Source organism: Rhinolophus ferrumequinum, chromosome 3 (assembly GCF_004115265.2).
Source record: "Rhinolophus ferrumequinum isolate MPI-CBG mRhiFer1 chromosome 3, mRhiFer1_v1.p, whole genome shotgun sequence".
In the NCBI taxonomy this organism is placed as follows: Eukaryota; Metazoa; Chordata; class Mammalia; order Chiroptera; family Rhinolophidae; genus Rhinolophus; species Rhinolophus ferrumequinum.
The window spans coordinates 44,361,137-44,378,764 of NC_046286.1; the positions used below are offsets into that span (position 1 = coordinate 44,361,137).

At 36.9% G+C, this 17,628-nt stretch overlaps 1 protein-coding gene and 1 pseudogene across 1 annotated transcript in view; both read left to right on the forward strand.

Moving 5' to 3' along the window:
• Positions 1–17,628, forward strand: part of HTR1E (5-hydroxytryptamine receptor 1E) — a 75,785-nt gene that overhangs the window by 41,030 nt on the left and 17,127 nt on the right. The gene's annotated exons all lie outside the window — the stretch shown is intronic.
• LOC117020361 (E3 ubiquitin-protein ligase RNF13-like) lies at positions 10,277–11,036 on the forward strand (annotated as a pseudogene).

Here is a 17,628-nt window from a genome sequence, read left to right on the forward strand (position 1 = left end):
TAATTAAAGGAAAAAGATACTGGTAGAATTTTGAGTCTAAGAACATTCTAATACCTTAAAGTCTTGGCCAAACATTGACTTTATTAGAATACGTGAAACACACTCAAGGAAGAGGGATTCCTTTTTTCTACCCACCAGACCCGTCATCAATATAATCATTGTTTAAAAGAGAAAATGTATCAGTCTTTCATTATTAAATATCACACACATGTACACACACTCACACTTACACTCCTTCACCATGGGAGTTTCCTTCACTCTCATTTATTTCTCTCTGGATCAAAATTGGGCAAGTGAATCAAATTATTAATATTCCAAATGGAAAACACTGCCTATTACATTCTGCTGCTGGAAAGAGTCCTCTGATGCAATGAGAGTGATGGCGGCAGCAAAGGGACAATAAGGAAGATGTTATGGAAGAGAGGAAGGAGAGAGAGATGAGAAAAAAAGACAGTTAAAATGTGGAAATGAGGAAAGTAGCATGGAGAGAGGTGCAAAGAGGAGGCCCAAGAGAGGTAGCCTAAATGGGAGGAATGTGAAAAGGGAATAGTCAAGTGACATTCAGGAGAGTCTGACTTGGCCACCAAATCCCATGGAAACAACTCTATAGAGAAACAACTCTATAATTAGCCCCAAAGCAGTGCTGCTGTCAAAATGAAAAAGAAAAATCATCTATTTCAAGATCACTGACATGTCTAAGTAAGTAATGGAGAAATTGTTATTTTATACACTTCCTTTAATACACAACTGAATGAGATTGACATCCAGAAGCTCTGTATAACCAACTTCTGGATTTGGTCTAGATATTTGCTTACTGACATCTTTAAATAATCCCTGTTTTGAGAGTCACTTTTGGAGACCACATAGGCATGGCTAGCTACACAATGAGAAGGTTCTTGGTTAACTGAAATTTTAATGAGGAAAAATACTGATATTCTATGTATAAATGGAACGCCTGTAACTCTTAACATCACATCAAATTTTGCTGCTTTGATTAAAAAAAGAAACTGCATATCCTGTAACTCATAATGTCAATGTTTCAGACTCAGTCCCTTATCAACCATCTAGAAAGATGTCTTATGTTGTGGTGTTGTAAAAACCAGGGTATTAAACCACTGCCTTTTTTAACAGTTTTGGTTCAAAAAAGTATAACAGAATATGAAGTTCTTCTTTACTGTACCTAAGACTGCTGGATTTCCAAAACGTATTCTTGAAACACAATAGAACTTAAGGCCAATGTTTTAGAGAAAAAGAATACCCATTCTCAAAATAACTTAATACATAGTTAATTCATAGTTTGATTTAATTCACAGATATTTTTAGTGAAGGTTAATCTTTCTGCATGCTTCCCACAGGTGCTATTACAGATACTACTGAAAATATCAGTAGAAAACATTAGTTATTTTCCCAACACCCATCTTTTTTCCTTCCTAAGAGAACCCTGGTTTCATTTGGATACCCCTCCCCAAAAGACTGAGAGAAAACAGACCTCATTGTCAAGTTGTTCTTGCAGTCAGCACATGGGATTGCTCTGGCTCCTGTTGTAGACAGAGAAGTTATGTAGCCTTCCTTGGTCCAATCATAGTGGGGGGAAAGGTCCCTCTCTCTTTTAGAATGTGAACAAGAATATATTTTGGATCAAATAGTGTTGGCACGTATCTTGCAACCATAAGAGAAGCCAGTCTGAATTCAACACTGTCACACTGAGGAAAGCAGAGCAAAAATATAGGAAGAATTGGGATCCATGGTGACATTGTTGAATTACTGAGACACCAACCTGACCAAACCTGACTGTACTTCTGGACTCACATTTATGTGCGATAATAAACTTCTTTACTGTATAATTATTGCATAATTCTCATTAAATTGGGCGTTTATATTTGTAGCCAGAAGCATCCTAGTTGATCAAACCAGGTCCAAGCTCCAGTCTGAAAGCCGAAATTGCAGACAGACATCCATGCCAACCTTGCAGTGCTGGGGAAAGTGCTTTTACAAGTTAGAGGCAAGAGTTACAAGGACTTCTCAGTTTCCCTGCAGAAAAAAGTAAATCTGAAAATAATTGAGAACACTAGAGAATTCTATTGCAGATTCCTTCTGTTTAGACAACTTTTAAATAAATGTGGACTGTAACCCTTTATTTTCTGGCATAAACAGAGAAACAATAATGCTAGCTTTGCAAAAGTAAACTCATTGGTTTGAGGACAAAGGAAATGATGTTCCATAAATTCAACCAAAAAGAGTCTTGGAAAATTCTGATGTTCTTTGACAACTATCTACCTTTGAGTCACAGTTTTTAGCACAAGCTGCCATCAAAATAAAAATGTCAAAATCAAATTAGTGCCCAAGATAACTTTCATGTTGCTATGTCAACCTGTTATTCAAATTTAACATCTGATGCCTTAATTTGGGTAGAGTTAATATTTACTTTACTTTTGGGATGTGTTTTTTTTTTTTTGCACAAATTATATTTATTTCAATTATTTCCAGAAAGTCACCATTAGATTGTACATGATTTTTTTCTATAATTAAATTATTCTGTGCTCAAAATCAATGTCCAATTTAGTAAAATAAAACACATTCAAATTTGTGATATATATGTTTTATGTACTTTTCTGGAGAAAAATTATATTTTCATCTGATTCACAAAGTCATGACTCAAAAATTGAAAACTATTGCAGATGGAGACTGAGTAATAACTGTAGGTGGTCAGAGAAATTACCATGAAAGGGGAAAGGAGATAGAAGAAATGTATTTAAAGAACGGTGACATGGACAGATACAAGGGTGAACAAATATAAGAAAACTGTCTCCTGCATATGGCAAAGTGGTAGTATATGTATTTGTTACAGTATAGTGGGAAACACAGCAAGTTTATAAGAAGTCACAGAAGACTTGAAGATATTTAATGACAATACATTGCAGTACATGTAAAAAATACGTGCATGCCTGCATCATTCATAGCCCTGGCAGGAAACTTATGGCACAATGAAAAGGGTAATTGAAGAGATTTTAATGAAAGGAATATTTACCAAAGAGTGAACAGGATTAAGGGAAGCCACAGGGATGGTGAAGGAGCCTATGATGGACAAGAAGAGGCAAGAGAAGGAAGTTTTCTCAGAAGCTAGCCTTGTGAGATCCATAGCTACAGGACCAGGGCAGCTGACCTTAAGAAGAGGGATGCAGAAATTGCCAAACTGCAGCCCCACAAGAAAGGAGCCAGGAACATAAATGCCCCAACCTCGCTAGCTCCACATCTTCTGACCTCTTACCAGAGCCTCTCACTAACCAAATCCACACAAAACCTGAGGGATGGGGTAACTGGATTATCCGGTGTAAAGACGCCAGTCCCTGAGGCCCAAATAGGGTCAAGGGTGCAGAAGAACCTGACAGGACAAGCAGACCCCGCCCTACACAGACACTGCCCAAATAACAGCACAGGAGAGACTCTCGTTAAGAAATGGAGATACTTGGTTCTACAACAGTTTTGAATATACATTTTGGGCTAAGATATATATTTTATAATCCTTTCCATTTTGCTAATTTTAGTTTTTAGTCGTCATATTTCATGTTGAGAACTTTTTGAATATAACCAAATACGTATTTCATAATCATTAATTTTCTGACAGTTAATCCAATTCTTTTCCCTCAGACAAAAATACTCTTCTAGTTCCATAATCTAGGCAGTACATTATTAGTGTCAAAGCGCAAAGTATTTATGTAAACTTGAGAGAATTTACTTTGATTCCATGTCCAAACTATACTGATTCGCATTAGATTCACATTTCTTCTTTGAGCTGCTATGAGCATAAATTTTGTCTGGGAGTATGGGTAAATGTGTACGTAAAATTTACTGAACTGATCAACAGAGAGTCTATGTGGATAGGTGATCTAAAATGCCACACTAGCTCACCATGTCTGTGTCTTTTCAAGAACTGATTACATAGGTTGTGTGATACAATGGAAAGCATTCTAGACTTTAGGTCTGGAGGCACTGGTTATGACCTGTCTCTTTGTTAACAAACTATAGGACTCTGGCAAGTGTCTTCACCCATCCAGCTTCTCTTTATTTCCATAAAAGGCGTTGAGGCAAACGAGGCTCTGATGCACTTCCAACTTTCAAATTCTGTGGTTCTCAATGCATGTCTCTAATTATCATGCCTCACAGGAACCATCAGTTTTGCTGCTTATTGGTTGCTTTAATTTGAAAGGACTTTTTTAGCCAATGTAGAGAATGCTAAATACTCTATCTTAAATTAAAATTTAGATAAAGAAACCAACGGATGACATTAAAAGCAGCAAATCCTCAGTGATTTTTTGAGTCTAACAGTTATAGCCTCCCATGAACCTTGGCATTTCCCTGGATTGCATAAATTATGTTTACCATTTCACAGGTAAATATTTACATGCCTAAGTAATGACTCCACAAAACTATGAGACATGAAGAGGATAATTTATGCTCTGGAGTAGGTCTGTACCTTGTAATTCAACTCCATTGAAGGAACTCTGCTTTACATCCTTAATGTGGTCTCCAGTGCCCTAGAACCAAAGAAAGAGATATTCAGCCACTGCTAAGGGTGAACTATTCCACGCAAGCTGTCATGTGGGTACTTGTACACATTCCTGCATGGTATAAATAAATAATTACTTATGTATTTAATACCTACTATCCATTGTATTAAGTTTATTACATTTTTTTTTTTTAATTCTCACAACTGTCCTTTGATAGTAAATCAAATTTGCTGGTCTCAGAGAAGTCAAGTAACATAACTAAAGACAATAGCTAGTAAATGACAGAGCCAGGATTTGAACCTAGGACTCTAAAGCCGATGCCTTCATTATTGTTACCCTAGTGTTTCCAGCAACACTGGTCAGATACATCCACTACATCTCAGATACTTCATTTGTTTTTCATAGAAAATGAAGCTTTCAAACTAACTTTGCTTTCTCCCTTTAGCAGTGCCGCTGCACCTTGAGCCCCTTCACATGTCCCTCTAGCAATATCCACTACTCCATCAGGAATGAGAACCGGATGGACTTGGCCTCAACTATCAGCATTCTCAAGCTCTGTAACAGGGGCAAATGAGACCTCAGCAAGGCTTTTAAGGCATTAAAAGTCCTATCTCATTTCCCCATAAGTATCTACCTCCTCTCTCCTTCCACCATAATTACCCCACTGTCCAAATAACTTATCCCCTACTTCGATTCTCCCTAGAAAACATTTACCTTCAAAACATGCTTTAGAAAATTTTACACCTTTATTGGTCTTTGAGAAATAAAGAAGGATGGAGGCACTGCCGTTGACTACTCCCCTTCTGTCTTAGATTGGGTTTCCTAGAAACAGACTGAAATGGAGAACAGTATGCAGTAGGGTGGCTGTGGAGTATTCTCAGGAGATACACTGCAAGGAAGTGAGGAAAGAAGGACTGAGTGAAGGAGGACCTAGGATTGGGGCATCCCTAATGAGGGGTCTGGAATGAGGAGCATGGTATGCAGCACACCCTGTCAGACTTGAGGACCTAATTTATGTCTTCAGTCTAATTACCTGAACCTCTTCCAAGGTTCTTAAGAGTAGTTTGGGATCTGACTATGCAGAATTTAAAAGATCTTGAGCCCTCTCTCCTGGGAAACTAAATGGAACAAAGAAAGATTATGAAATATGAAAATTCTACATTGTATTATCTAAAATAATACAATGAAATTGGGTAATTTGAATGAAAGTCAGTCAAATGTACGTGGAATATATCATACTACTGATTCATTATCAGGCTGCATAATTTAATTGTATTCTACTTACCATGCAATTTTCACACCCTAAACCTTTTAGTGTGAAGTCTGTGCTATGTGATCAGAAAGAAAGATAGAGAGAGAGAGGAGAGAGAGAGAGAGAGAGAGAGAGAGGAGAGAGAGAGAGAGAGAGAGGAGAGAGAGAGAGGCTCCATGTAAGAGAAGCTTAAATAAGGATGGCAGAATACAGGCAAATTCAGGAACATTTTTAATATGTAAAAAAAATGATGGAAGTCCATCTTTTGTTTTCTATAAATAAGCTGGGTTTATCTTAAACTATTAGTAATTTCCTTCCCTTTCATCTTTCCCTCAACTTGAGCCATTTACAATTTGTACCACATAGAACCATTTTCAGATCTAACAACATGAAACTGCTGCTTCAATTGAATTTAGCAAAACCTAGAAATAAAATTCTTTCCTAGGACATAATTAATTTCCACAAAGTGTTAATTTAAAATTGCTAAGTTAGGAACATACATATCTCTATTATTAGGTTCTTCTGTTCAAACTTTAAAGATAATCTTTCAAATATATATACATATATATATGTATGTATGTATATATATATATGTGTGTGTGTGTGTGTGTGTGTGTGTGTGTATGTATATATGGTATATATACCTCAAGTTCTAGGATAAGAAGGTTTAGTAACTGAATGATGTTGAGGAAAATGTAAAGCTCTTACTTTAAAATATAGAATCAAACACATGATGATATTACCTATATTGAAAATAATTATTTATTTTTGTCATAATAGATTACAGTTGACCATTAAAGAATACAAGGGTGGCTTCCAGTCAAGATGGCCAGAGTAGTATAAACACTGTGCTTGTCTCCTGTCATGACTACATCAAAAATTACACTAAACAACACAGGAATTGGGGCTCCCTGTGCAGTCAAATCCATCTATAGCTTTTAACTCTCCAAAAACTTAACTACTAATAGCCTACTATTGACCAGAAGACTAACTGATAACATAAACAGTAGATTAATACATGTTTTTTGTGTTACGTATTATGTACTGTATTCTTACAATAAGGTAAGCTAGAGAAAAGAAAATGTTATTGAGAAAATCATCAGGAAGAAAAATAAATTTACAGTATTTATTGAAAAAAACCACATATAACTGGATCCATGCAGTTCAAACCTGTATTCTTCAAGGGTAACTGTAATAATCAATACGTAAGTAATGCTGTTAGATTAATCTGATCAAATAAATCAACAACTCAAGAAACACCCTAAAGTTTTGAAATTATTTCCATATAAAGAATAAAGGGGTGGCTTCCAGTCAAGATGGTAGAGTAGGTAAACACTGTACTTGTCTCCTCCCACAACCACATCAAAATTGCAATTAAGCAACAAAACAATCATCACTGAGAATCACCTGAAGTCTAGCTGAACATAAGTCTTACGGCTAAGGGAATACAGAAGCCACATTTAGACTGGTAAGAGGACAGAGATGTGGAACAAGCTGGTCCCACACCCATGTATGGTGGTGAAGAATCAGGAGGTATATCTCAGATGCAGAGGACCCCATGAGAAGTGAGGAGTCCCAGCCCCACACCAGGCTCCCCAGCCCAGAGTTCCAGTGCTTGGAAGAGAAGTTCTCATGGCTTCTGGCTGTGAAAACCAGTGGAAATTGTGGCTGAGTGAGATGGAGGGTGGTTGGAGTCTCACATGTTCCCCTTAAAGGGCCCATGCACAGATTTATTCTCTGCTGGACTCCCTCGCTCTGAGATCCAGTGTTGGGGCAGCAACTCAAAAAGTGCCAGTGACATACAGGGAGGAACTGAATTCTCTGGCTTCAGGACACAGACCCAGGCGGGCACCATATCATAGTCTCCATCAACCTGGCTAACACCATTCATCCTGCCCTGGTGATTCCCTGAGACAATGTCCCACCCAACTTGCAGGACCACCCAAGCCACTTCCAGTGGCTTTTCCATACAAATGGCCTGTCTTGGCTCATGCTGCAGAATTTCCTAAAATCTCTCAAAGGTTCACAAACCCCAAACAAACAATATCTGGCCTCAGCATGCCCCATACTCTTGCTAAGCAGCCCTAAGCCCGGCACTAGTGGCAGCAAGTCTCAGTTTGCCGCTTAGTCTCTCCCAGGCAGCTCCAAGCCCAGTACAAGTGGCAACCATCTGCAGATCACTTTGCAGCTTATACCAAGTGGCCCCAGGCAGGGCACAGATTGCAGCTGACCTTGGACTTTAACAATGTCCCTCCCAAGAGGTCCTTGAACCAACACACTCAGTGGCCAGCTTCCACACTAGAGAACCAGCCAATTAGTGTCACAAACAGCACACCCAAAGGGCAGACTCAGTAGCCTCCAGAGCCCAGCTAAAGTGAATCCTATTCTGTCCTGCTCTGTAGGTCAGCCCCTGCACAATAGCACCTCCACTGTAGTCAAAGCCAGTCCTCACAACCAATAAGCCGGAGGGTCAATCTTTCTCATTGATGTGTCAACAGCAATCAAGATTCAACTATAACAGAAGGGAATCACACAACCCACACAAGGGACACACCTGGAGTTCCTGGATCAGGTGATCAGGGAGCTTGCTCCTGTGGGACCCAAAAGATACCTACTACATTAGGCCACTCTACTAAAAACAGGAGGCATAACATCCCTACATAATACATAGAAACAAGCACAGTGAGGCAGCCAAAATGGGGAGACAAAGAAACATGTCCAAAATGAAATAAAAGAACAAAGCTCCAGAAAAAGAACTAAACCAGATACAGAATTCCAAGCACTTTTATAAGGATGCTCAATGATCTCAGGGAGAATTTCAACAAAGAGGAAACATAAAAATGTAGATAGAAAACAAGAAAAAGTACCAGTCAGAAATAAGCTACAATAACTGAAATGTATAATACATTAGAGGGAATCAATAGTAGATTAGATGAAGCAGAGGGTTGAATCAGTGATTTAGAAGATAAGATAACAGAAAACACCCAATCAGTACAGTAAAAAAGAATTTTAAAAACTGAGGTTACTTTAAGGGGCCTCTGGGGCAACATCAAGCATACCAACATTCTCATCATAGGGGTACCAGAAGGAGGAGAGAGAAAGCAAGAAATCGAGAACCTCTTTGAATAAATAATGATGGAAAACTCCCCTAACCTGGTGAAGGAAATAGACATACAAGCCCAGTAAGTGCAGAGTCCCAAGCAAGATGAACTCAAAGAAGCCCACACCAAGACAGATCATAATTAAAATACCAAGGGTTAAAGACAAAGAGAGTCTTAACAGCAGAAGAGAAAGGCAACTAATTACCTACATGGGAACTCCCATAATACTGTCAGTGGATTCCTCAACAGAAACTTTCCAAGCCAGAAGGGGATTGGCACGAAATATTCAAAGTGATGAAAAGCAAGGACCTACAACTAAGATTACCCAGCAAAGTTATTATTTAGAATCAAAGGACAGATAAAGAGCTTCCCAGACAAGAAAAAGATAAAGGAGTTCATCACCCCAAACTGGTATTACAAGAATTGTGACAGGGACTTCTTTAAGAATAAGAAGAAAGATAAAAAATATGAATAATAAAATGCAATAAAGAATATCTATCAGCAATTACTTTAAATGTAAATGGAGGCAATTAGCGCAAAGTTGGTGACCATTGCCATGGAAGGCAGGAGACCACGAGTGCTGGGCGCTCCCCTGCCCCCTCCCCATCCCACAGAACACCACTCTCCATGGCCAGGTCCCCTAACCCGCTGTCTATTTTTGGCAGGAATGCCAGGTGCTCCTTATGCTCCTGGGACAAATCCAGCAGCATCTTCTCTGGGCAGTGGATTTCATCCGGCGTATGCCCCACCCTCGCCACTTCCCTACAGAGTCCAAACACAAAAAAGCTCTGGCGCCACAGCATACCGAGCTTTTCATTACTAGCCTGCAACTGTGTTTCACTCAAATGTTCCCTGTCATGCATGCTGGAGACAGAAGATTCTTCCATTTGCAAAAATCTTGCAAAGATATGAAGAATCAAAGCTCCAAAATTATGTAATAAGCCAGTGACAGAGCTGGAAGGAGAGGATCAGATGCTTTGACCACCTGGTCCAAAGTTCATCATTCTACACAGCAGGTTGAAAGCTGAAGGTGATTTTACAGCAAGATGCTGCTCTCCATCGGGATGTTCATGCTGTTGGCCACACAAGTCTACCGTCTTGACTATCCAGTTCTTTGCATTCTTAAACCTACAGCCTGTCGAAGCAGATATTTTAGCATGTAATTTTGAAAATGCATCTCAGACCTTTGATGACCTTCCTGCACAGATTTGGTTATAGACTTCCCAGCTGAAAGTTTTTAAAGGTCTTCTTGATTAACTCAAAACCAGAGAATGCCTGTGAAGCCATAGTGCCTCCACCAATTAAAGACACTTCATCTGGCACTTTCATCATGTTAATGAGAAGACCTTAATTGTAATTTTGATATAAATCTTTGAATGCACAGAGAGCAAGATATAAAGCAGCCATAGTTCACAATGTTGACTCTGATGACCTCATTAGCACGGGATCCAACGACATTGATGTCCTTAAGAAAACTGACATACCATCTGTCTTTATTGGTGAATCATCAACTAATTCCCTGAAAGATGAATTCATATGTGAAAAAGGGGGCCACCTTATCTTAGTTCCATAATTTAGTCTTCCTCTGGAATACTATCTAATCCCCTTCCTTACCAGAGTTGGCATCTCTCTCATCTTGGTATTCATTTTCATGACCACAAAATGTGTCCAGGATAGACATAGAGTTAGAAGAAAGAGACTTTGTAAAGATCATCTTAAGAAACTCCCTGTACAGAAATTCAAAAAAGGAGGTGAATATGATGCTGTGCCATTGGTTTGGATGAATATGAAGATGGAGATAAGCTCAGAATTCTTCACTGTTCCCATGCTTATTGTTGCAAGTGTGTAGACCCTTGGTTAACTAAAACCAAAAAACTTATTTAGTCTGCAAGCAAAAAGTTGTTTCTTCTTAAGGAGACTCAGACTCTGAAACAGACTGTAGTCAAGAAGAAAACGAAGTGTCAAAACATACCCCTTTACTTAGACCTTTGGCTTCTGTCAGCACCCAGTCATTTGGAGCTTTGTCAGAATCTTGCTCACATGAGAACATGACAGAATCTTCAGACTATGGATACTGACAGTAGTGATGCAAAAAACGAAATTAATGAGCATAGTGCTGTGGTCCAGCTGTAGTCTAATGGTGAATGGGATTACAACATAGCAAATACTGTTTGACCTTCAGAGGGTGATGGGGTTATTTCCCTTTAAAATGTTTATTTAGGTACATAATTTGACTTTTTTTTTTTGCTCCCTTCAGAGATTTGTGTAGCAATAACTTAATTTTTAGTATTCTACAATTTAACCAGATTACTGAATCAGGTGTCTTTGATTGGTTATTTACCTGCAGTTGTGTACTCCATTTCACTAATAACTAATAATAAACTGGTGCTGTAACTCAAGCATCAAATCAACTTATTTTGGAATGAAACATAGCCATAACATTAAAAAAAAAAAATTCCTCAGTATAGTTTGCAATTAAGACCTTGATCACAGTATGCAAATTTTGTGTTTTATACACAAGGTCAGTGCTGGGGCCACTGAGCATGAGCTAAGCCAACTTCCATTTCCATAAAATTACCTAGAGTTGTTGAGTTGGAATATGTTTGTTCTGGTATTACCCCAAATGGCTGTCATTAGTGAGAGGCGACAAGGTGATTTAGCATTTTTCCTCTGATCAGCACCACAAAGAAACTCAAAACTATCTTTTTCCTTTCTATTCCCAAGTTATTGTGATAGGAACAGTCTGTCTAGTGCAGATTTCAAGTTTTAAGGTTTTTCATACTATAGTGTTATATATGAATTTGATTCATCAGCTAAAGTAATATGTCTCTGAACTTTACTTACTAAATTTCAGTATCCTTAAAGGTTTTGAGTCGTGATCAAAGCAAAAAGGAAATGCTGTACAAAAATACCAACCTTCTATAACTGTTAATACATAGATCATATACCTCTTAATAAAGAGCATCTTATACTAATTAGTCCTGCTAACCTATGACAGAGGAAATTGTTAAAGTATTAGATTTGGAAATAATTGCTTATGTTTAATAGAACTAATAATGCAGTTAAACAATGTATTATGAAAAGCTAAATTATATACCATTGAAACTATGTAGAAAATATAGACTTATGTGTAATCAAAATGCTAAGAATTTTTATACAACCTGTATGAAAGAGGTTTGAATGTTAATAAACATGTTTTCCACTTTTAAAAAAAATGTAAATGGACTAAATGCTCCAATCACAAGACATAGTATGGATGAAGGGATAAGAAAACAAAACCCTTACATATGCTGCCTACAAAAGACTCACTTCAGATTGAAAGACACAAACAAACTGAAAGTAAAGCAATGAAAAAAGATATTTCATGAAAATGAAAAAAAAAAAAAAGTGCTGGCTAGCAATACTTATACCAGAAAAAATAAGACTTTAAAACAGAAGCTATAACAAGAGACAAAGAAAGACCCAGTAATCCCACTTCTGGGTATTTATCTGAAGAAACCCCAAACACTACTTTGAAGGGACATGTGCATCCATATGTTCATTGCAGCATTGTTTACAGTGGCCAAGATGTGGAGGCAACCTGGGTGTTTGTCCATAGAAGAATGGATAAAGAGGAGGTGGTACATATATACAACAGAATATTGCTCAGCCATAGAAGAAAAAAAAAATGAAATCTTGCCATCTACAACAAAACGGATGGACCCAGAGGGTATTGTGCTGAGAGGAGTAAGTCAGAAAAAGAAAGACAAATGTGGTATGATCTCACTTATATGTGGAATCTAAACAATAAAATAAGGGAACAAACAAGACAGACACAAACTCATAGATACAGAGAACATTTTGATGGTTGCCAGATGGGAGGATGAAAAAGAGGACAGGATTAAGAATTATAAATTGGTAGTTACAAAATAGTCATAGGGATGTAAAGTATAGCATAAGAAATACAGTCAATAATATTGAAATAACTATGTATGGCGTCAGGTGGGTACTAGATTTGTTGGGGTGATTACTTTGTAAGTTATATAAATGTCTACTTACTATGTTGTACACTTAAAACTGATATAATATTGTATGTCAACTGTAATTGAAAAATTAAAAAAATATTTAAAAAAGAATAAAGGGGTATGTGTGTATGTATGTATTTATCTAAACATTTCCTATAATTTATTGTGTCCTAGGAATTATACAAAATGAACTTTTAAGTCTGTGTCTAACGGAACCACAATTAATGTTTCATTTTAAATAAATTTGCTACAAACAGGATATAAAGTTGTGGGAGGCAAAGCTTTTTATCTATTTTATTTACACTGTCGCACCAAGTGGAACAGTAACAGGTATAAAGTAGGTTCTCATTAAATGTCTGTTGAATTAATAAATTAGGACAAAGTTAGTGAGGACTATAAGACAATATAAAGAACAAGAAATGACCCTGGCCATTCAGTGAATGTATTTTGTCTTACAAAGAGAACTAGCAGGTATTTAAAGTAAAGTTCAATCCAGGTTTGGGTTAACACTAAACACTCTATTGACGTCTGTCCAAATTCTATTCACAATCTTAGATTCTTACATAAATGTTCTGAAATCTTTCAAAATAGCATAACTAGCATAAACCCAGAAACAAGACAGCTTTGTTTCAATAGAGAGGTAAGAGGTGGTCTATTTGTGAACTATCTTAACCATGAATTATTCATGCTGAGAAACCAACAAAATACTAATTCAGCTGTGATGCTTACTTGTGCTGTTTGACCAAGAGATTGAAATGCCCTGGAAAACTCAGGAGAGACAAGAGAACTAGGCAAGGAATAACACCGCATGGAGTCACATAAAGACCTTAAATAATACATTATTGCCACTATTATCACTATAATATCATTATTATCACTATTATATACTATTAACGTGGCTTATAGTTCACAAAGCATATTGATATATATTGTCTAAATGAATGCTAAGGACAATCGTATGATTCAGTTAATAGTAATGAACCATGTTGGAAGCTTGAGAATACTAATCACAACCTTTTATAATCTAACCAATTGAAAATAATAATAGCAATAATCACAATAATCATAGCTAGCACCTGAATAACATTTATATGTGCCAATACTTTCACATTTGCTAACTCATTTACTCCTCACAACAATCACAAGTGTTCAAATAGAATCAAGCCATCTGCTTTATTAAAGTCAGTTGGCAAATTTCGTTTCCACCTGATACAAAATTGCACTTTTTGTCCCTCTCTCCTGAATTGAAGATAATCAAGGAATGATGACCCTGACTTTCCACCCATTGTCATGCTATAAAGCTGGAACAGAGAGAATTGAGGTCTGAGACAGAATTGTGTGGTCCAGAGGTCTTTTCACTGACAGAGCCTGAATGTGCGAGCTCCAGCCTCACCTGGGCCCAGGCAGGTCTATGAGCTGAAGGAGACAAGGCAGGTGCGAATGTCAGGTTTTCCCCCATTTCACTGATCTCTCACAAGTTTTGTCAGTGAGTAGAAAACTGTTACTGAAAATGATGCTGCTCTCTCCTGGGAAGTAAAGCAGATACCTCTCATGCCTTCATGGAAAACTGCAGGGAAGAAAATGAGTGGTCCCAGTCTATCCTACTCTCAACAACTCAACAGCCAAATACAGAAAACTGAGGACCAGGTAGGCTTAGTTCTCAAAGTCGAAGAAACTGGCAAGTAGCAATACATACAGGTTTTGAGTCCTACTATTCTGACGGCCATCCATGTCGTCCACATGCTACACTGCGCTGGAAAGCTTCCACTCAGACCAGTTTGGTGAAAGTTGAAAGTGCAAAACTCTTGAACATTCTTCTAGAAATGCTTCCATGCCTTAACCAAACTCTCTTTTTCCCAGTTCTTGACACATGTGTTGAAAACATATTCAAACCATTTTTTTCTGAGCCAAGTTAAGGGACGAAGGGAACAAAAGAGAATAGAAAACAGAAAAAGATTGTAATTGCACTTCACCTCGCATGAGCATATTTAAAATTTGACTCGGTTTGAATTTCATCATGCATTTCCATTATTCAATAAATACTTATAATATTGAATAACAGGGTAAACATCTTCAGTTTTAGAGTTACCATTGTGTCAAAAAACACTAATTTTTTTTTGGTGAATATTAGACTCAGGAAACAGATACCACATTATTTTCTTATTTGTATTTTTCATCAGTCTTCATTCAACAGGTATCCCAATATGAAACTGTTTGTTAGCTTATTTTCCACTAAATATACACACATAATTAATGTGTGCTAGTTCATGTAGTATTTACTGTACTATTTATTATAAACAGGCTCAAATTGCAGAGTATGAATAAATTTGAAAGCATGTCACCACCAAGAAAGAATCATATCAGTCTAATACAATTAGAGGAGGTCTTTCTTCTAATTTATTTTGTGGGTTTTTAAATGACAGCTTGATTCACTGTACTATATTTCTAAAGTTCTTTTTTAAGAATCCCCCTATGGGAATTTAGAATTTAGTATCTAACTTCTCAGGTTGGCTCTGATCTCTTAAACTATTCTCCCACCAATAAACTCTTTAATTGCAATTTTAGTAAGAGATGTTGTGACATTACAGAAGAATTTGAGATTTGGGTTGTAATGGGAATGAAGAAGATCCAAAAATCCTACCAATTCTGGACACTGTTAGTGTGTCTATGGGAGCAGCAGACTTTAGCTTCTGCTGTAATTTCTTCCTGATTAAATAAAAAATGAAAACTGTTAAGTAACTTCAAAATCTCATAAAATCATGAGAAAAATCATTTTAGTTTTGAATAAGGCAGTAATTACTTCAAATAATGATATCTATCTCATCTCTCTTCTACTTCCTTTGGACAGATTCTCCTGGGTACCCTTTGAAATGTTACTTGTTTTTATATTTGACTATTGTTGTGATGGTTATTGTTCAGGGGTCTAATTTAAGTATGTAATATTTGTTTTTAAAGATCAACAAACATTGTTCCCACTAACCCTCATAAAACCAGAGTATCTTTCAGCTCAACCATCTTAATTTTGTTTTCCATTGAGTTTGGTTAGTTTTACAATTGTATCCATTATTAGACTGATATAGTTCTGAATAATTTCATTGCCCATGAAAATGTAACCAGAGTATAGTAAAAGCTTAATAATCATGAAAGAAATGCATTGTGATAGTATGAAAATGTTTCAAATCAAATTCTTTTTCTATTTCTGATTAAATAAACCTAATTATCTCATTAAGCAATTAACTTCCAAAAATAACCAATATAAAATTAATAAAATCAAAGATCATATCTTGGATTACAATGGTATAGTTATTTAAATATGTATATAATTATAGAGTTATTTGACCTCACTTAACTAATACCTTTTCTGATTCATCGCCCTGATTAAATTCAAGTTTATATTGGCCTATACTCACATTTATTTTGGAAGTACTATAAACTTTTTTCCAAATTGGGCTTTTAAGCATAGTTTATTTTTCGTATTTGCTTTAAGAAATTCCAGTACAATCCATTTCCTGGAGGTAATTAAATCTTAGTTGCTGTGGTCTTTGCTTCAATGGCTTTGATTTTGAATGTAAGCCTCACTTCCCTAATACATTCTAGACTGGGCATATGTATTCAGGCCTCCAAAGGCCACATCTTCAAACTTAAGAAACACAAAGCAATAGTGGTTTAGAATAAATGCATGTAAAAATATAAAATTATCTTTTAGGGTGGAGGGCCCTATAATTCTACTCTCATGAGTCTTCCTAATGAGAGTAGAATTATAGGACCCTCCTTCTACGCTCATCAGGAAGTCTGGGACTCTGATATTTTTCACAGAGTGGATAAATGAATTTGAACTGATAAATTCAAATTCTCTCAATCAGCCTCCTTTAAAACCAAAGCACAGCCCTCTGAGCCTTGGTGTTTAGAGCAACTCTCTCTGGCCTACACAAGGAACCCACCCATGACTTGGGTTTCAATATTGTGCCCTTAACAAATGGCAAGACCACCAACAAGAGAAAACAGGAACACTAAATTAAGTAATCAACTACAATTCTTCATAGGTTAGAGTAACCCTAAGTAATATAACAACTAATCCCTGAAATGTCAGTGGCTTGAACAGCAGATGTTTATTTCTTGCTCAGATAATGGTCCATAGGAATTGGAATTAAGAAGATCCCAAAGTCCTACCAATTCTGGACACCATTAGTGTGTCTATGGGAGCAGGGGACTTTTTGTTTCTGCTGTAATGTTTCCTGATCAAGTAAAAAATAAACACTGTTAAGTAACTTTGGTCTAACTTGGGAACTCCTGATTGAGAGGTAGCTCTCCTCTACATGGTGATTTCAGACTCCTTTGTCTTTTGGTCTTGCCATTCAAGGCCTCATAATCTTCTGTATGCAGCCAATGAAAGAGGAAAGCATGGAGAAACACCCTGATTCTTCAAAGCCATGGTCCAGAAGTTAACACACATCACTTTTGCTTACAGTTCATTGATGAAAAATAATTGCAAAATCAAACCTAGGTGCAAGGGAAGTGGGGATTGATAAAAAGAGTCTTTGACTGGATGGCAACCTCCCAATGGTATGCTTAGACTATAGAATGAGAATCATTACTACCATAAACATCATCAAACAATAATTTATTAACATGTATTTTGTTCTGGATGCTGCGTTAACAATCAAACACAGCAGATGTGAAGTGACAATAATTATCTACAATGTATTCACTCAGTCATTCAACAAATGTTTATTAAACATTGAGTGTGTGCCACTTGCTGGGCT